The sequence below is a fragment of the Ovis aries genome, chromosome 3, assembly GCF_016772045.2.
Source record: "Ovis aries strain OAR_USU_Benz2616 breed Rambouillet chromosome 3, ARS-UI_Ramb_v3.0, whole genome shotgun sequence".
Lineage (NCBI taxonomy): Eukaryota > Metazoa > Chordata > Mammalia > Artiodactyla > Bovidae > Ovis > Ovis aries.
The window spans coordinates 129,686,001-129,706,772 of NC_056056.1; the positions used below are offsets into that span (position 1 = coordinate 129,686,001).

At 39.7% G+C, this 20,772-nt stretch overlaps 1 long non-coding RNA gene across 1 annotated transcript in view; it reads right to left on the bottom strand.

Moving 5' to 3' along the window:
• The window catches only part of LOC105607931 (uncharacterized), a 64,218-nt gene extending 43,518 nt beyond the window's left edge, over positions 1-20,700 (bottom strand). The window contains exons 1-2 of the long non-coding RNA XR_001039073.4: positions 20,625-20,700; positions 1,708-5,549 (exon numbers count right to left, since the gene is read on the bottom strand). This is a non-coding gene — a long non-coding RNA (uncharacterized LOC105607931). The remainder of the gene's footprint in view (positions 1-1,707; positions 5,550-20,624) is intronic.
• Between the last annotated feature and the right edge of the window lie 72 nt (positions 20,701-20,772).

Here is a 20,772-nt window from a genome sequence, read left to right on the forward strand (position 1 = left end):
AAACATGGGAAAATGTGTTGTGATATAGAATTGCATCTCAAATATCATTTTTTGATGGTGTTTATCTGGCAGAGTCCTATATATCTGTGTTTCTGTAGCTTTGGATACACAGCCCTATAATACATGAAATAGAATTGTCTCCTAATTTCAATAAGGCCTGCTTTGGCAAATGGTCAGAAATAAACCCAAAACTGACTGAAAGACAATTTTTTGATGTTTTAAGAAATGCAACATTCAATGGAATCAGAGGTTGGTCTCAAAAGAGATGTCATTCTCCTTCTTTGAGTCTCAAAAAACATGAACACACACAAACATAAATATACACTCTGGAGAATACTTACCAAGAGCTAAGCTCTAAAATTAAAGAATCTGTAGAAAATACAATGATGCACCTGAAAATATTGCCTCAGTATTTCAGTATTCAAGTTTTCATTCTCTCTTTTGTGTGATATTCAATTATACAGAAAGAAAACAAATGGAGTAAACAATGAAAATGGCATATGGGATTTTTTTCAATTACTATAAACTGCACTCTAAAACAAAAAGACCATTTATGTAGCAATTGCATCTAATGATGTGCATTTTTCTCCTGTCAGGCTACCCTTGATTTTAAAAATACCTTCTTTGGGGCCTCAAAGTACTAAACCCAGTCATTAACTCCTTTATAACAACAAATTATTTCTCCCCATAAATGCAAACAATAATAATCTTACTCTAATCTTGACATTTCTGTCAAAAAAAAAAAAGAAACTTTTAGAACTTTGACATTTTACTAAGAAAGACTCAGTAAGGTATTTACATCTTTCTAGAAATATTTCATCAAGCCCACTGTGACCATTCTAAAACAGCAAAAAGGAAAAGTATGAATCTTATTGCTTTAACTTAATGTATTGCTTTAGAATAAGAGAAAAGAAGCTACTCTTATATATAAATGCAACACTGATAAAAATATCAAAGCATAGATCTATAAGATTAATCTTCTAGAAAATTAAAATACTATAATTCTTATTTAGATTCACTTAAATGGCAATATTTAAGAGATGACTCAATAACAATTAAAATTTTGCTCCAAAAGATGAAAAAAACTAATTTAACACATTTAGACAGAAACTCTATATAACTCTCTCCATATAAATAAATATATATAGCTATATATGTAACTATATATTCTATGTGTATAGAATACATGCAACTGAAATGATATATTTATATAAGTAATTATATAAGTAACTATATATTTATATAAGTATAGATAATATATGAGTATATATTCATAAAAGTATTTTTATATATTTATATTATATATGTAAATTAAATATATATAAGGGTTCAATCCCTGGGTTGGGAAGACCCCCGGGAGAAGGGAATACCCACTCTAGTATTCTGCCCTGGAGAATTCCATGGACTTTCTATGGGGTCCCAAAGAGTCAGATATAACTGAGGAACTTTCACTTCCACTTTCAAGAATATATATATGTATATATATTCACTGTCTAACTTACATCATTTGAACTTGAACTGGTAAGTACTTACCATAGATGCCCCACTCTCCCCCCCAAAATTTCATATTTTAATAGTAAACATTCCTTTGAGTCAAAAAGAACTTAAATATCAATGACAAGCTAGTGATGACATTTGAAACTCTTCTGCCACATGGAAAGCAAACTCTAGCACCCATCTCCCACACCTCAAAACAGTACTACGTACCTGCAAAAGTTTTGGAGTTCCACCCATATACACCTGCCACAATGAGGCAGTCAGATAACAGATGTCACCACCAGCCAGTCTTCCTCCTGGAGATGATGCAGTGCGGTCAAGAGCAATGGGCTCTGGAAGCCACAAACCTGGAATCCAATCCTTTTGCTAATGTTGAGTCTTGGACTGTTACTTCAGTTCAGTCGCTCAGTGGTGTCTGACTCTTTGTGACCCCATGAACCGCAGCACGCCAGGCCTCCTTGTCCATCACCAACTCCTGGAGTTTACCCAAACTCATGCCCATTGAGTCAGTAATCCCATCCAGCCATCTCATCCTCTGTCGTCCCCTTCTCCTCCTGCCCCCAATCTCTCCCAGCATCAGGGTCTTTTCCAATGAGTCAACTTTTCGCATGAGGTGGCCAAAGCATTGGAGTTTCAGCTTTAGCATCATTCCTTCCAATGAACACCCAGGACTGGTCTCCTTTATGATGGACTGGTTGGATCTTGCAGTCCAAGGGACTCTGAAGAGTCTTCTCCAACACCACAATTCAAAAGCATCAATTCTTCAGCGCTCCGCTTTCTTCACAGTCCAACTCTCACATCCATACATGACTACTGGAAAACCATAGCCTTGACTAAACAGACCTTTGTTGACAAAGTAATATCTCTGCTTCTCAATATGCTATCTAGGTTGGTCATAACTTTCCTTCCAAGGAGTAAGTGGCTTTTAATTTCATGGCTGCAGTCACCATCTGCAGTGATTTTGGAGCCCAAAAAGATAACGTCTGACACTGTTTCCACTGTTTCCCCATCTATTTCCCATGAAGTGATGGGCCCAGATGCCATGATCTTCGTTTTCTGAATGCTGAACTTTAAGCCAACTTTTTCAGTCTCCTCTTTCACTTTCATCAAGAGGCTCTTTAGTGCCTCTTCACTTTCTGCCATAAGGGTGGTGTCATCTGCATATCTGAGGTAATTGATATTTCTCCCGGAAGTCTTAATTCCAGCTTGTGCTTCTTCCAGCCCAGCCTTTCTCATGATGTACTCTGCATAGAAGTTAAATAAGCAGGGTAACAATATACTGCCTTGACATACTCCTTTTCCTATTTGGTATTCCCATCTCTTTCAGAATTTTCCACCGTTTATTGTGAGCCACACAGTCAAGGCTTTGGCATAGTCAATAAAGCAGAAATAGATGTTTTTCTGGAACTCTCTTGCTTTTCCATGATCCAGCGGATGTTGGCAATTTGATCTCTGGTTCCTCTGCCTTTCCTAAAACCAGCTTGAACATCTGAAAGTTCACGGTTCACGTATTGCTGAATCCTGGCTTAGAGAATTTTGAGCATTACTTTACTAGTGTGTGAAATGAGTGCAATTGTTCAGTAGTTTGAGCATTCTTTGGCATTGCCTTTCTTTGGGATTGGAGTGAAAACTGACCTTTTCCAGTCCTGTGGCCACTGCTGAGTTTTCCAAATTTGCTGGCATATTGAGTGCAGCACTTTCACAGCATCATCTTTCAGGATTTGAAATAGCTCCACTGGAATTCCATCACCTCCACTAGCTTTGTTCATAGTGATGCTTTCTAAGGCCCAGTTGACTTCTTATTCCAGGATGTCTGGCTCTAGGTGAGTGATCACACCATCGTGATTACCTGGGTAATGAAGATCTTTTTTGTACAGTTCTTCTGTGCATTCTTGCCACCTCTTCTTAATATCTTCTGCTTCTGTTAGGTCCATACTATTTCTGTCCTTTATCGAGCCCATTTTTGTATGAAATGTTCCCTTGGTATCTCTAATTTTCTTGAAGAGATGTCTAGTCTTCCCCATTCTGTTATTTTCCTCTATTTCTTTGCATTGATCACTGAGGAAGGCTTTCTTATCTCTCCTTGCTATTCTTTGGAACTCTGCATTCAAATGGGAATATCTTTCCTTTTCTCCTTTGTTTTTACCTCTCTTCTTTTCACAGCTATTTGTAAGTCCTCCTCAGACAGCCATTTTGCTTTTTTGCATTTGTTTTCCATGGGGATGGTCTTGATTCCTGTCCCCGGTACAATGTCATCAACCTCCATCCATAGTTCATTAGGCACTTTGTCTATCAGATCTAGTCCCTTAAATCTATTTCTCACTTCCACTGTATAATCATAAGGGATTACTAGTTGCCTTCTATCTCTGTGAGTTTCAGCTGTCCTCATCTGTAAAATGAGGAAAATAAAACGAGCCTTCAGTGTTGTAGTAAAGGTAACACATACAAAGTTTCAGGCAGAGTTACAGGACAGAGAAAGGTAGGCATGAGGGAACCCGCCTGATGGGGGAAGTAAGACAGTTTCCAAAGTCTGAAGCAATGAAAGTATTTGTGAGATCTCCAAAAACTTTGTCTTGGGCCAATCCTGAACACCATTATTAAGGATGGAAATTATTTTCTTTCATGCATTCACTCATCTGTTAGGTCCACAATTATTGAGCTTCTTATCTATGCTAGCAAGGCTAACCCTAACCCTAATATATATACATATATATATATGCAACTATATATATATATATAACATATATAACTATGTGTATATATATACATATATAACTATAATACACAGATGCTATCACTGGTGAAAGGGTGAAGCAAGGGCTAGAGATGACAGTTGGTGAGGCCCTGAAAACAACAGGGAACATTTCAGGTCAAGTCACATAAAGTCAAAGAGGGATTAGTAGGACACTGCCAGTGGGTTTCAGGGCCACATACAAGTGGTTCACACCAATCTCTCTAGGAATATGAAGCTGGGAGCAATTGTACCCTCCATCAACAATTGGAGGGACAGTCCCTCCATCAACATCATGACAGGGACTCAGATAGGGAGTGGTCTGGGAAGTGGTGCATTCAGGCCACAAGGGGTTCTAGGCCTTTTCCAGATCAGCTGGACCATCACAATATGAATGTCCTTCAGTTCAGTTCAGTTGCTCAGTCATGTCCAACTCTTTGTGATCCCATGAACCGCAGCACGCCAGGCTTCCCTGTCCATCACCAACTCCCAGAGTCTACCCAAACTCATGTCCATTGAGTCAGTGATGCCATCCAGCCATCTCATCCTCTGTCATCCCCTTCTCCTCCTCCCTTCAATCTTTTTTTCCAAGTGAGTCAACTTTTCACATGAGGTGGCCAAAGCATTGGAGTTTCAGCTTCCATCAGTCCTTCCAATGAACACCCAGGACTGATCTCCTTTAGAATGGACTGGTTGGATCTCCTTGCAGTCCAAGGGACTCTCAAGAGTCTTCTCCAACACCACAGTTCAAAAGCATCAATTCTTCAGCGCTCCGCTTTCTTCACAGTCCAACTCTCACATCCATATATAACCACTAGAAAAACCATAGCCTTGACTAGACGGACCTTTGTTGGCAAAGTAATGTCTCTGCTTTTTACTATGCTGTCTAGGTTGGTCATAACTTTCCTTCCAAGGAGTAAGCATCTTTTAATTTCATGGCTGCAGTCACCATCTGCAGTGATTTTGGAGCCCAAAAACATTAAGTCAGCCACTGTTTCTACTGTTTCCCCATCCATTTGCCATGAAGTGATGGGACTGGATGCCATGATCTTAGTTTTCTGAATGCTGAGCTTTAAGCCAACTTTTTCAGTTTCCTCTTTCACTTTCATCAAGAGGTTCTTTAGTTCTTCACTTTCTGCCATAAGGGTGGTGTCATCTGCATATCTGAGGTTATTAATATTTCTCGCAGCAATCTTGATTCCAGCTTGTGCTTCCTCCAGCCCAGCATTTCTCATGATGTACTCTGCATAGTACAGTACAACCAGTCTGTTGTTCTTAGATACCACCAATTCAAGAGGGTAGGTTAGTTAGAAAGAAGAACCTGCAAGGGAGTAGAGAAAGATTTCTGTTAATATAACCTTCCAGATAGAGTGAGGGAATCAGACTTATTTTATATTTGATAATATGAATAAGCAATCTAAAAGTATCAAATATAAATTAAAATAGAATGATGAATGATAAAGTGATGTTTATTCTGTTTGATTCTATACATTTCTGATTGTGTTAATTGTGGTGATGATGATAGAAAATAATAGCAGTTACCATATCCTGTGTATTTCCTATGTGTCAGGAAATTATTTAAGTGCTTAGTATTTACCTTTCACAACAACCCATGAAATAGACAGTATTACATCCCCACTTTAAAAATGAGCAAATGTAGAAACTGAGAGGGTAAGTAACTAGCTGAAGGTCACACATATAGTAAGTGATGGAGCTGGTTTTCAGACCCAGAACTGCCTACAACTCCAGAAACTTCACTGTTTCTTACTGCTTATATGCTAACTGGATTTCTAAATGGCTCTGTGGACATTCCAAAAAACAAGAACTTAACAAAGTGCTATTTACTAATCTTTATTATCACATAAATATTACTAACATTACTATGAATGTGATAAATTTCTATATATATATTAAGAGCTTTAGGTCTCAAAGTGACCTTGAGGTAAATTTAATCAACCCTCAAATCTACAAACAAGGATCTGAGCTATCTCAAGTTTCATTGAACAATAACAAAACCACCAATGGTTCACATTAAAGTGCTAGACAAAGTGAAAGTCTTTGTTTATATTTGTTGATAATGATGATAATTACAGTTTGAAATAAAATGACAATGCACTAACAGGATAGTATCTGCTTACTCTGGGATTTGACACAAAAGGTTGAAAAGTTTTCAAAGCTCATTAACTAACTTTGTTGCTGAACAACATGACAAAAATCAAGGGGCTTCCTGGACACAGGTTATTTGGCTATCTCTTAATCATTCTGAAATTATCAAAGGTATGTCCTGGTTTAAATTATCCTTAGTGAATTAATTTTTATTAAAAAACCTGGTTGTCCAAAACTGAATTTATTTTTCTCTCAAGCAGAGCAAACCCTTTCTAAAAGTAATCGAAAATAAAACCATTATTGAAAAAGCAAAAACTAATCAAAAGCAGTTACAGAATAAGGCCAATATCAACCATTATAGAATAAGATCACAAAAAATGGGCCAAAAAACTAAATAGACATTTCTCCAAAGAAGACATACGGATGGCTAACAGACACATGAAAAGATGCTCAACATCACTCATTATTAGAGAAATGCAAGTCAAAACCACAATGAGGTACCACTTCACACCAGTCAGAATGGCTGCGATCCAAAAATCTGCAAGCAATAAATGCTGGAGAGGGTGTGGAGAAAAGGGAACCCTCCTACACTGTTGGTGGGAATGCAAACTAGTACAGCCACTATGGAGAACAGTGTGGAGATTCCTTAAAAAATTGCAAATAGAACTACCGTATGACCCAGCAATCCCACTGCTGGGCATACACACCAAGGAAACCAGAATTGAAAGAGACACATGTACCCCAATGTTCATCGCAGCACTGTTTATAATAGCCAGGACATGGAAACAACCTAGATGTCCATCAGCAGATGAATGGATAAGAAAGCTGTGGTACATATACACAATGGAGTATTACTCAGCCATTAAAAAGAATACATTTGAATCAGTTCTGATGAGATGGATGAAACTGGAGCCGATTATACAGAGTGAAGTAAGCCAGAAAGAAAAACACCAATACAGTATACTAACACATATATATGGAATTTAGAAAGATGGCAACGATGACCCTGTATGCAAGACAGCAAAAAAGACACAGATATGTATAACGGACGTTTGGACTCAGAGGGAGAGGGAGAGGGTGGGATGATTTGGGAGAATGGCATTGTAACATGTATACTATCACGTAAGAATCGAATTGCCAGTCTATGTCCGATGCGGGATACAGCATGCTTCGGGCTGGTGCACGGGGATGACCCAGAGAGATGTTATGGGGAGGGAGGTGGGAGGGGGGTTCATGTTTGGGAACGCATGTACACCCGTGGTGGATTCATGTCAATGTGTGGCAAAAACCAATACAGTATTGTAAAGTAAAATAAAGTAAAAATAAAAATTAAAAAAAAAAAAAAGAATAAGATCATTGGCTAAAAGTAAGAGAGAGAGAAAATTTGACTAGTGGCTTTTAAAAATTATTGTTGATTTGTTTTTTAATCCCTCCATCTTTAACAGAATAATTTTTTCCCATAACCAGTTTACTAGTTATTTGGAAAATGTATTTTTTAAGAAAAAATTTACTATCACTATAAAATGACAAAATTAAATCCTCAGAAGTTTTCAACCTCATTAGTAATAATAAAAGACTAAAATGAGATACCATGTTTATGCTGTGAAATTGACAATGATAAAAGACTTTCCCCGCCCCAAATTCTTTATGTTGGTGGGGGTGTGAGAAAACAAGTTTATGTGTTTTAATAATACTAGGAAATAAAGTAAGGCAGTCTTTCTGGACTCCATTTGGCAATATTCCTTACAGTGTGTTTTTTCAAAAATATGTACTTTACACAACAATTCCACTTCTAGGAATGTGATCCTATGTTGCCTTGTGTGCAAAGTCTTGCTTATAGTGACAGTAATATCTGGGGTGTTCATTATAGCAAGAAAGAAGGAAGGAAGGGAGGGAGAGAAGGAGGAAGAAAGGAAGGAGGAGAATTTAAAAAAATCAAAATACCCATCAGTAGGAACTGCTTAAATAAATAAATATCGTGCCATGCATTCATAAAAAATCAATATTATTTTTCCATTAAAAGTGATATTGTGGATAAATATTATTGAAATAAAAATGACTCACCTATGTTACTATTTTTTAAAAAATACAAAACTCAATGTAACTGTATGCTTCCATTTATATGAATTTCAAGAACAGGAAAAACCAGTCTGTAGCAATAGCTATCAGAAGAGTGTTTGCCTAGGAAAGTGGAGAGCAGGTGAAGAAAGCAGACTTATTTGAAAAGAGGTAAGGGAACTTTCTGGATTGGTGGAAATGTTCCAACCTCGGAATATAGCTGGAGAGGGAAGAAGAGGAACAGGGTAAGTACATATGGCTTAAGACTCATCAAAAGGTATGATGATTTGGAGAGGACTTTTGGGTGCTGGAATTATGTTTGTTTAGCTTCCTTTTTTCTTTTTTTTTTTCCAAGCTTGTCAACCAGCATTTTAATAGTTAAAATAAACACAAATATACAAATGTATTCAAATAAGCATCAATGACCCTGAAAAGAGAAAGTGTTAGTCACCCAGGTGTGTCTGACTCTTTGCGACCTTATAGACTCTAGCCTGCCAGGCTCCTCTGTTTCTGGAATTCTCCAGGCAAGAATAGTAGAGTGAGGAGTCATTCCCTTCTCCAGGGGATCTTCTCTTGCCCTTAATCCAGATATTCCTTCCCACCATCTCAACAGGTAGTGTGTGGATTACCCAAAGCATTAAGGAGCTACTTGAGATTCACGGAGCCCTACGTTTCTGTGGAGGGATACCACTGGGTATACCTGCTGGGTGGAGGTCCTTCCTGGTTTGCATTCGCCAGTCATTTGTTTCATCTTCCAGATAGCTTCACATACCCAAGTCACATAAGAATTTGGTCATTTTGAGGCGTGCTTTAAGTAGATCTTATTAATAGAACCCAAACTCCTCTTAGGTCCAGAGGAGAAACCTTCAAATTACTGAAGGCAATGCAAATGCTTTATGGCCCAGAGAAATTCTTTCGCAGGTGTTCCGCAACCTTCTAACTATGATTTTGCCATTAGTTCCAGCACCATGAACAGCTGAGCCTGAGCTCCACCCCCTCCAGTTAGAGGGGCCTATTACAGACAAATTAGCCCATCTTTACCAGACAGGGAAGCCTTCTGTGCCAGATATGTTCAAGGCCAAGGCTGGGTCTGCCACTTCTTGCTGGAAGACATGTTCACATGCAGCCCACAACTCTCAGCATGGGCTGCTGGGTGGTTAACCATGCAGTCACAACTGCCTCCTAGCAATAATAGCACAAACAAGCTTGGGGCAGTTAGTTGACAGGTGAAAGACAGAGGGAATAGTCACAAGAAGATGAAATGTAATTACATTCCTCCTCCTTAAAACCTCTACATGATGGATACAAATTGAGAACTGAGGTATTTGGGACAAGTGAGAATGGAAGTCTAGCGTCTCCTTGGGATACAGCCAAGGAAGCTGGTGAACAAACAGAATTAAGAGAAGCTTGGGCTCAACAGTGTGGCTTGGGTCTGGATCAGGATGTCCACAGGATCTGTCTCACTAGCCCGCTAGACATCTTGCCCATAGGACCTTAGATTTACCTGGTCTCAAATTGAACATCCCTGCATTGCCTCTGTCCCGCTACTTCCTTTGCAAAGCCATCTCAGTGAATGATACCCCAATCTACTGCTTTATCAGAGAAAGAACCTAGAAGCCATTTTATACTTCCTCCCTCATCTTCCACACCTATCAGTTACCAAGTCCTATAGATTCTATCTTCCTAAATAATCTTTCTGACCAGCATTTCCTTCCAGTTTGTGCCACCAGCTGTCACAAAACTTGTTCTCTAATGTATGCCTGACCTTATTAAATTACAGATTGGATCATGCCATTGTCCTAGTCCAGTCTTTCCACGGCTCTCCATCATCTACCTGGAGGTTTCTTGAGACAATGCCTTCTGCTGCTGCTGCTGCTGCTAAGTCGCTTCAGTCGTGTCCGACTCTGTGTGACCCCATAGATGGCAGCCCACCAGGCTCCTCACTGCCAGGTATTTAAATGTGCAAAGTTAATGATATGATATAGCCAAGCAGGAGGCAGTATGGACCTGGAAAAGACCTATCCCACTTAGAGGCATTCAAGCCTAAAGCTATTTTACAACAGCTGCGCTGCCCCAGTAAAACTCTTTCTGAGGTTTTGATACTCCTGTCTATACAACACAGTCCAAACTCCTTAAACTCCCTGCATTTAGCTCTGTGAGGTAGCCAGTATCTGCTTCTTCGGCCTTGTCTTCAGCTATTCTCAGTAAGTAGCTTTCATTTTCCTAGATTCTTTTTCACACAGCAGTGCCTTTGAATATGATCTTCGCTTAGCCTGGGCCCCTCTTCTTTCCCTATCTTGCCTGGAAATTCTCATTTTGAGACCTCTGCTACTGGCCTTCTGGAGTCCCAGGGGGAGTAGCACTCTGGACATCCATCTGTTATTGTTCTTCTTTCTCAACTTACAAATATTTATTTTTCTTCCCTACTAGACAGTACTTAGGGAACTTGTCTAAACTGCACAAATTATATGCTACAAAATAAACAGCAAAGGCAAAATTTTCTAGAGACAGTTTTCCTCCACAATATTTTAAAGGTTGAAAAAATATTGCTTGAATATCACAGAACACTTTATTTGGTGTTAATTTTGAGTATGTTTAGAGAGTTAATGGAGAATTTAAGGGGCATCTGAATATGCACTACTCTATGACTTTAGACAGTCTCTGCCCACAAGACTTTATTGAATATGATATTGCAACAATCTCTTTCTTAAACTTACTAGTTTGTACTGCTGCTGCTGCTGCTACTGCTGCTAAGTCGCTTCAGTCCTGTCCGACTCTGTGCAACCCCATAGACGGCAGCCCACCAGGCTCTCCCATCCCTGGGATTCTCCAGGCAAGAACACTGGAGTGGGTTGCCATTTCCCTTCTCCAAAGCATGAAAGTGAAAAGTGAAAGTGAAGTCGCTCAGTCATATCCGACTCTTAGCAGCCCCATGGACTGCAGCCTACCAGGCTCCTCCGTCCATGGATTTTCTAGGCAAGAGTACTGGAGTGGGGTGTCATTGCCTTCTCCGATTTTGTACTGGGGTATAGCCAATTAACAATGTTGTGATTGTTTCAGGTGGACAACAAAGGGACTCAGTGATACCGTATACATGTATCCATTCTCCCCCAAACTCCCCTCCCATCCAGACTGCCACATAACATTAGATATTGCAAAAATCTTATGCAGAAAAGCTGCTTTAGGCCTTGATCAGTTTCACAAAATGTTAACAGGATAATATTAATTATTATTGTGAATTTTTAGTGTTCAAAAGAGAGAGAGGAAAAAAGAAACTGTTACAAGTTCCAGCGCCTTTTAAAAAGTCACTTGAAGAAATAAAAGGGAACTCAACTCCACTCCCACAACTGGGTCACAAGCTCCATTGGCAGAAGCAGTTGAGTGCTCAGTCACATGAAATAGTTCTATTTCTCAGAACTTGTCCAAAGGGACCTCTCCTGCCTGCAGAGATAGAAGTAAGGAAAAAAGAATCTTTCCTATACCTTTAAGTTTGACCTGCTTCATTTGTTTCCCTCCCTTCCTGCCCATTGATTTAAGTCATTGGAGAGACATAGAAATAAAATGGGAAGTTGGAAAGGAAAGAGATAGTAAAGGATGAAGCCGGGGGCAGTAATGGGGTCTTTCGAGGTATCCATGCCTGCAGTGGCTGAGGTTAAATGAAGTCTATTACAAAGCTACAGTAACCTCGCCACTTTCTACCTTGCACATAACAGGTTGAGCTCTAGCACTGACTTAAAGGTGAGTGGTCTGGAGTGAACTTATTCATTTGTTGTTCACCAAATCTTCCCAGAATTCTTATTTAATAATTATTGTTAAGATTATACATGATTTTATTCTTATTAACCAACATGAAAGTGATTAAGATTTGGCTGGGAAAAAAATACAAAGGCATTCTATTCTAATATAAACATGCTAACAAAAGAAAATTGGGAAAATATAGAAAAGCATGCAGGAAAAAAACCCACCTATACTCAAGGATCTGTATATAATTATGACTGTATTGTATGTACTTCTTACACTTTAACTTTGTTACAAGCTCTTGCCTTGTTTTTAGAAACTAGTTTTTTTTAAATAGTTACAAATTTTGAAGTGGATATTGTAATTTATATAAGCATTTATTACTAGACTTGTTTTTTTTCAAAGATTCTGGAATAGCAATATGGATTTAACCCTTTTAAAAACCCTCAATACCAGCAATGAGTAAACAAGAATGCCTCCAAGATGGTGTAGGCAGCAGTAGGAGAAAGATTTAGAAAGCTTTTAGCCATTGGTTTCTTTTACCCAAGAAAAACAAGTACAATATCATGAATTACAGACAAAAGCAGGAAATACTCTGAAATTTCCTCAAGAAAAATGTGCTTAAGTCTTTATTGACTTGAAGTTCCCACCTTTAGCAAGGCTTTGGGGGAAGAGAGGAATGTTAAACAAGGAGTACAGATAAATGAGAGGTGGTGTAAAGATATGAAGTTAGGAATAAGAAAACACAGGCTCTTAAGCGACACCCTGAAGAGTTTTTCTCCCATTGCTGCCTTGGATGGTGACTAGACTATCTGATAAGCTTGCCACAAATCCTTAGGTGGAACCCTTTCTTAAAGAACTTTAACAACCATTTGTTAACAGTAATCTCCTTTCTACCCTAAGTGTCTTTTCTCCAAATCATTCATCTTTTCCCACGCTCTTTATACTTTACCAGCAACGGAGTAAGGGGCAGATGTTGTTTCACAGAAAGCATGTGGCTGGAATCACTACTGTGGGAAAGAATGCTTTGAAAGGAATAGAGAATTTAGAGTCTCCCTAAACAAAATTTTCCTGGACTTTTGTAGCAGTCTGGGGGAAACATGCGACTATTGTTATACTTTCATTTGATTTTCACTTAAATCAAATTTTTTCTTAGATAGTTATCTTAAGGGACTTCCCTGGGAGTCCAGTGGTTAAGAATCTGCCTTCCAATGCAGGGGATGTGGATTCAATTCCTGGTTGGGGGACTAAGACCCCACATGCTGCAGAGCTTGTGCACCACAACTAGAAGGAAGACTACACACCGCAATGAAAGGCCCACCTGCCACAACTAAGACCCAGCACAACCAAAGATAAATAAATATTTTTAAAAAGAAGTTTATCTTAAAATTTTGAACTCATTCTGTTTTGCCAAAAGTATTTTTAATTATTATCACAGTTTGTCCTCATGAAACTCTGAGAGATGGGTGGGCAGGTATTAATACTTCCACTTCAGAAAGAAAACAGTTGGAGATAATAAAGGAACTGCCATCAGAACCCAGACAGCTTGTCTTTCAGCCCAGTGTGCCTTTCCCTATAGAATAGACTGTCACAGTGGCTTTGGCAAATGGCATTGTTAGAAAACCTAAGGACAAATGGCTCGTGCTTCTGTGATCAGGTATCTCACAACAGTTTTGTACTACAGTTTCAAACCTAACATAAACCCTGAGAATTTTTCTCAAGTACATACTGATGTATTCTGTCTTAAAACCTCCCTGTGCACATGTGCTATGTCAGTTCAGTTGTGTTTAACTCTGTGCAACCCCATGGACTGTAGCCTGCCTGGCTCCTCTGTCCATGGGATTCTCCAGGCAAGAATACTGGAGTGGGTTGCCATGCCCTCCTCCTGGGACTCTTGCCCACCCAGGAATCAAACCTGCATCTCTTATGTCTCCTGCATAGGCAGGCGGTTCTTTACCACTAGAGCCACCTGAGAAGCCCCAAACCTCCCCTAGTTTCTTCAAATGTGAATTTTAAAAATCTTTTATCTAATTAACCCACCTATAAGTAGAAACCAAAGATAATTTTATCATTAATTTTTCTAAAAAGTTAAGAGAGATAAAGACAAATCTTCACATACAGTACCATATTTGAAAAACTATGGTTGAGATTTAAATGGTAAGCAAAACTATGAAATGCAAGCGTGTCTCTTAAACGCCAAAAAACTACACTATATGTGGCTTAAATAAATGAATATTTATCCTGACATTACCGGACTCAGTCAAATAAAGTAGAACAATACTTTTTTTCGATGATTAGCTATATAAATGTTCAGCCTGAAAAATTCATCAATAGAAAACACATCTGTGTACGGATGTTTGCCTTTTAAACTAATGTGACTTGATAAAAAACTGGAATACAGAAGACCCCTGAAGAATATAAAACTGAAACAGAAGATGTCTTCTAAACATAATACTTTAATGTCTTACTAATTTTCTTTTCCAAAATGAAAGGAAACTGAGCATGCAAGCTACTTTCGCTAGAGATAGGGGGTATCTGTGTATGCATGTGTGTGTTACTGTCAAAGAGCAATTTTCAAGAGCCCTCAGCTAGCCTCTGAATATAGTTGTAATTTAGCACTTGAACACCCTGAATTAAATGCTGTACTCTATGTGGAAATACTACTTTGTACTGTTTCATGTTTCCTGAAAAGACTGCAAGTGTCTTCAGGTTAAGAACTCGGTCTTCTATTTCTTTTGTATCCTCCACAAAAGTATTGAATTTAAAGAAGTAAATTCATCCAGTGTTCCATGAGAACCAGTCCAACTAACCATCCAGTCTTTGAAATAAGTTATTCTCATTCTCTAAGCTACAAAACCCAAACCAAATGTTGGCATTATTATTTTGTGGAACATCTTGACCCTACAGTAATCTGCATTTGTATGATATGGTTTCAAGTATGATGATGATAGTGACGATGACTTTCCTATGGTCATTCCCTGAAGGTTTTAAAGCCTCGACATATCTGTAAATGTAATGAAGATGGTAAGGCAGTAACTGAAAGCAGGGAGTCCAGCATTGTTGAATCTCTTGTAAGTTGTTCACAGCATGTGGAGAGACCTCTTAGGAAGGAGAGTTGGAATAATCACATAGTTATCTGGGAGCTCAGCCACATTAACTCATATTGACCTATAAGTATTACTGGAAAAATTCTTGTCTTACTCAAATCTATAATCAATTCCTTTTCATGTGACAGGTATTTACTAAAACTGCCTTTGCCTTGTTCTATCTGGTTCCAGACAATTTCTGTCCCTACAATCTGAATTTTGATTTACAATCTTATGAGCAACTCATGACTGTAATATCTTATTAATGAACGCCACATCTGGACTGACAGTGTCACCTGATTCCAACTTTGACTCTAGCTTCCTAATAAAAAATTCAGACTCCTTTTGCCTTTGTCTGGGACTTATAGGTGGGTCTGCTTCAGATAGTGGTCCTTAATCTTTTTGAGGGGTTCCCTGAAAATATATGAACACTGTGAACTCATCTCCTCTAAAAAAGATATATATGTTCACAAACACACAGAGATTTGCATACAGTTTCAAGAGGTTCATGATCCTTTAGAGGCTCCTTATATGGAACATCTACTGGTAGAAACCTACAGTGTAAAAGAAAAAAACCAAACCCTACAAAAACAATGCACACCTGTATAATCTAGGATTGGTTTTCATATCTATCAATGAATAAGTTCCTTTCGACTTACAGATATAAGGGAGGAAGAGATAAACTCAGCTATGCAGAACCAAATTAATGAACTTATATGGCTCTGACCTACAAGTTTCTAAACAGCCAGAAAAGGTCAAAGACCTCCTCTGTTTCAGTCACTACAAACAGATACAATTAACCTTTGCTGGAGTTTGATAAAAGCTAGTTCTTGTCCTTATGACTTCCAAGATTTTCCTCCTAAAAAAAGTCACCAACGTGATATATGTATATTGTAGAAATGTTGGAAAGTGAGGAAAAGCATAAATAAGAATTTTTTAAATCCCTCACAATCCCAGCAATAAAGACACCCAATTGTCAATATTTTAGTGTACTATTTTCAGTCTTTTTTATTTATATTTGTTAGACTTTCTCAACCTCCTTCCTTCAAATTCTCCTTCACTTTTATATAAGAACCTTTTTTGCATTCAAAGGCTTAGTTCAATATTCAGGCATATACAAAACTTCCAGGTGGTCTAGGACTTGTCCCAGGCCTGCACACTTGAGCTGTGAGTGCAAATTCACTTCCCAGTTATCTTTATCTAAACAAAGCATGGTCTTTAGCTAAAGGTTAGGCATCCATAAGAGACTGCTATTGTGTCTTCTGTTTATTAGCTCTGCATCAATGTTTGTCACTGTGATGATAATTATAGTTCTGGAATCCTGAGTTCTACTCTTGTGTCCACTGCCATCTTCCAGTTTTGTGAACCAGATCAATTACTTAACTCATCTGTACTTCAGTATTCTCATCTGTAAACGAGCACCTGGAAAGTGTGTAGAGCAGACTCTCTAGGAAGCACTCGGCGGATGCTAGCTGTCACCACGACCATTCATACATTGTTGTTGTCTCCATTCCTCTGTGATCTTTTCTGTGTTGTGTTAGTCCTGCTGTCACTTTTGATCAAAGAGGTAAAGACTCCCCTTTTTAAACATGATCACGCCCCCCAAAGTAACTATAATTATTTAATATCATAAAATATTCAGTGTTCACATTTCCTAATTGTCTTCTAAATGCCTTGTTGTTTGACTCTAGAGCAAAACAAGGTCTGTACATTGCAACTGATTAATATGGGTTCTCTTATGAGCAGACATCCTTTTTTCACCTTTATTCCCAAACGCAAATGTAAAATTGTTGGGTAGCAAAAACAACCCTCTTCAAATGAAGCAGAAGTTCAAAATGCTGTCCTGGAGGAGTCGGTGAAAATGTCAAGTCATTGCCTTTGCCGAGGAGATAAACACTCAGCGTATACCTTTCTCTGAGTGATAAAGACGGAAAGGAGGAAGTGTGCTTCCCAGTAAACTTTTTTATTAGCCACAGAGAACTGCATTACAAACATGATGCTCATGAAACAAAGTGCTCTACAGTAAGCAGGAATTGAGGAAATAGAAAATGGATTGCAAATCTGGAAACCATTCCTTTATTTCAGTGAAAGAGAAGATTCTAAATGGTCCAAACAGTCTACTTTTAAAGTTCTGCAAATGGGGGTTGGCTTGATGAATCCTATTTAGGATTTTTAATCCTAAAGCTTGAACCTATTAAGGCTTTTCCATTTTCAAACTTTTCTCACTCCATTCTAGTCTGTCTTTGGTAAAAGAAAAAAAAAATCACTTTAGGTGACAAGAAATTAATCCAAGAGTTCCACTTTCATTGTTAAGACTGTCTGTTCCAGATTCCACCTTAAACAAAGCTCCCTTTTCATTTTAAAACAGAAAGAAACTTCAGTGTTAGAACACAACACACACAAAATAATTATCATGTAATAGAAGCAAGATAAGCACACAGTAATATAGTGTAGGGGTTAAGAACCTGGACTGCAAAGACAGAACACTGCCCTCTGTTTCTTTGCCTGTAAAATGGGGACAATAAACAGAATTGCTTCATAGAAGAGCTGCTGCTGGGGTCACTTTCATGAGATCATGAGAAGCACCCAGCACTGGCTAACACTCAGTAAAGACTGGCTGTTATTATGATGAGAAAGACTCAGGAAAGGACCTTTTGTCATGACTGGTTTTATCACAAAAGTTTACTTCATGGTAACATTGTGAGTCAGTTACCACAGAAGGCAGCAAGCTCGCTGCACAGACATTTTTAAAAGAACCCAGGTCAAAGAAGTATTCTATACAGGCAGTGTTAAACTGTTTCCCTCTCTGGGGTTCCAAACATTTGAAAACAGTACAAGAAGAGGCTCTGGGTATAATAAGTTCTAGGTAAGACAATACTGTGGTAAGCGAACTAAACAGCGATTAACTTGAAATCGGACTCTGATCCCAAAGGGAACCAGCCAGAGTAGCCCAGTTCTAACTGGCCCTGAGGAGGAAAAACAAGCTTGCATCTATCTCAACTATGATCTGGCTAGATATGATCTAAGCTTTGAACAGTGCCTTTCAGGTGGACAATACACATTAGACAACACTAAGGAGGGAGCTTTGAGCTGGGGTGTGAGGAACCGACACAGGGAAATGAAGACCTAACACGTGATTCAGCCTTTCTCTACTCCCTCATTTCAGTCACACAAGTTTCCTTTTCTGTTAGGTTTCTCTCAATTGCAATAAGGTAAAAGTTAATCAGTTAACAAAAAGGGGTGGTAGTTGCTATTCATAGTATCATTCAATGATTTGTTGCAGAATTCCTTTTAAATGAAGTTCCCTCCCTCAAATGCAAAAACCCACAGTCCTTCCCAAGGCCTTCTCCATTAATCCTCAAATCCCTGAGGAAAGGAGGGAGAAAGAGATCTTCAAAGAAAATTTCCTTATGAATACCTTAATCTTATGTTTCTTTAAATGCTTTCTAGTTTTAAAGGACTTTTAGATCCATGGTTGTAGCTTAGTTAAGCTTCGTCCAAGACAGTATAAGTACTACACATTTGAGAGGTGAGGAAAAGCTACCTATGGTAGTTAGGCACATGTGAGACTTGAACTCAAGAAGTTTTCAACCAAGTCCTACAGTCTGGAGGCAGAAGCATGTAACCCTGTGCTCACACTCACTAGTTTTATGCTGCTGCCTTTCCTGCCTTTGGTGAGCTGATTCCGTGCATCTTCCTCTTTCCTCCCCAGTTAATCCTGATTGGTGTTTCACCTCACATAATTACTACATAGGAAGGACTTGAGGGAACCAACATTCACCCAACCAGCATTTATTGAACGCCACCTAGAAACCAGACCTTTGAAGAGTTTTAAGCAGAGAGAAACTTAGTCTTTCTTGTCACTTAAAAAGACTACAGTGAGATTAATCACTTTATCAATTTGAACCAATGATCTAAAAATAATATTTGCATGTTAGCTGTACTGGGGTCCCTACCTAGCTGTGCTCTGTCCCTGTTTGTAAATCTGGAAATAAACTTCAAGTGGCTTCTCTAAGAAAGTTAAGGCCTAGAAAATGTCTCTGCACAGCCTTGATAAGGTTTCCAATTGTGCCTTAGTAAAACCTAATTTCTCCTTATTCAACATTAAGTCATTGTACAATCTTGCACCTGCTAGGTTCTGAGGGCAAGATGAGTTACATGCAGTAGTTCTTAAACTAAAGGAGGTCAAGGCCTAGAAAATCAAGACTAATGCACACTCTGAGCTCTCCAAAGCCTTCCCCCTCCTCTGAATGGTCAATCCTCACAGTTCCCTGGGCCAGAAGGGGAACCCACCTCCCCGAAACCGTCTGCAGGCACACTAGTCTTTTTCTTTCATTTCGGAGGACTCTCCTCATTCCCTCCCTCTCTGTGCTTCACGTAAGTCCCAGTTCCCTACGCCTTGAAAATGCTCCCGGTCAACTTAGCTCCTCCTCCTCCTTCAGCCTCAGCTCTTGGGCTGCTGCTTTTTTCTGACTTGCAGATCTGGTCAGATCTCCCCATAATACCCTCTACCACCTGAGACCTTGTCACATTTGTCGTTTTACACGTACTTGGGTGATTGCTTAATATTTGTCGGCTCTCAGGTGCCTACGCTCCGGGCAGGGCAGGGGCTGGTTTGAGATGCCAGGGCCTGGCACTCAGGAGGCCCTCCAGGAATGAAAACTGAACTGTTAGATGGGGCTGGACCTAGGCGGCCCGGGCCCTGTGGAGGTGACAGGATGGAGCGGGGTGAGGGGCTCCCCTGGGCGTCCTTACCAACTTCCTTCACATTAAGGTAGGTCTCCTGGCTCCTATCCTGGCGCTTGTGAGAAAACACAAAAATCGTTTGTCCCAAGTCCCCGAGAGACTGAGCGCCCCTAGATAGCAGACATTCCATTCTATTTGGTGATGGCTGCCCCAACACCTGGCCATGTCTGTTACTTAGCAAGAAATACACTCAGAAGATATTAGCCGTAGCCAGCATTAATGAGTGCATTCTGGAAGGCGGGATAAAATGGGAGCCGTTATCCAGGGCTTCTAACAAACGTCTAAGCTTCAGTTGACTCTTGAAAGAATACAAGTAATGCTACCCCCAACCAAAGATTAAAAAATAAAAAGGAAATGTGCTTTCTCCCTTCCCCTGCAAAACAAAAACAATAAAACGTCTTCATCAACGTCTTCACCTTTCCAGGCCTCACTCGTCCGCCCTGCACTTGACGGGCGCTCTCTGGACGTCTACACAGTCACTACAGAGGCTGCCAGCGCAACGAGGCCTCCAGGCGTTTTCTGACCAGGAGCGATTTTGCCGAGGAGGTATGTGGTTAGGCCCCGCTCGCGGAGAGGCTATTTAAGGTCCTCGCAGGTAACACTACGAGACTTATAAACACTGGGGGAGACTTCTTTGCTTCTTTCCATTCGAGGGCACCTACCTAGAATGCCGGTTCTCCCGCGCTGGGGCGGAGCACCAGCCCGCCCGCCCCGCCGAAATCCTGCCGCCTGAAGGCTGAGGCCCCGCCCCCGGCGCCCCTCCCCCGTCGCAACGGTTCCCGGCGCGCAGGCGCGCAGGGCGGTGCGCCG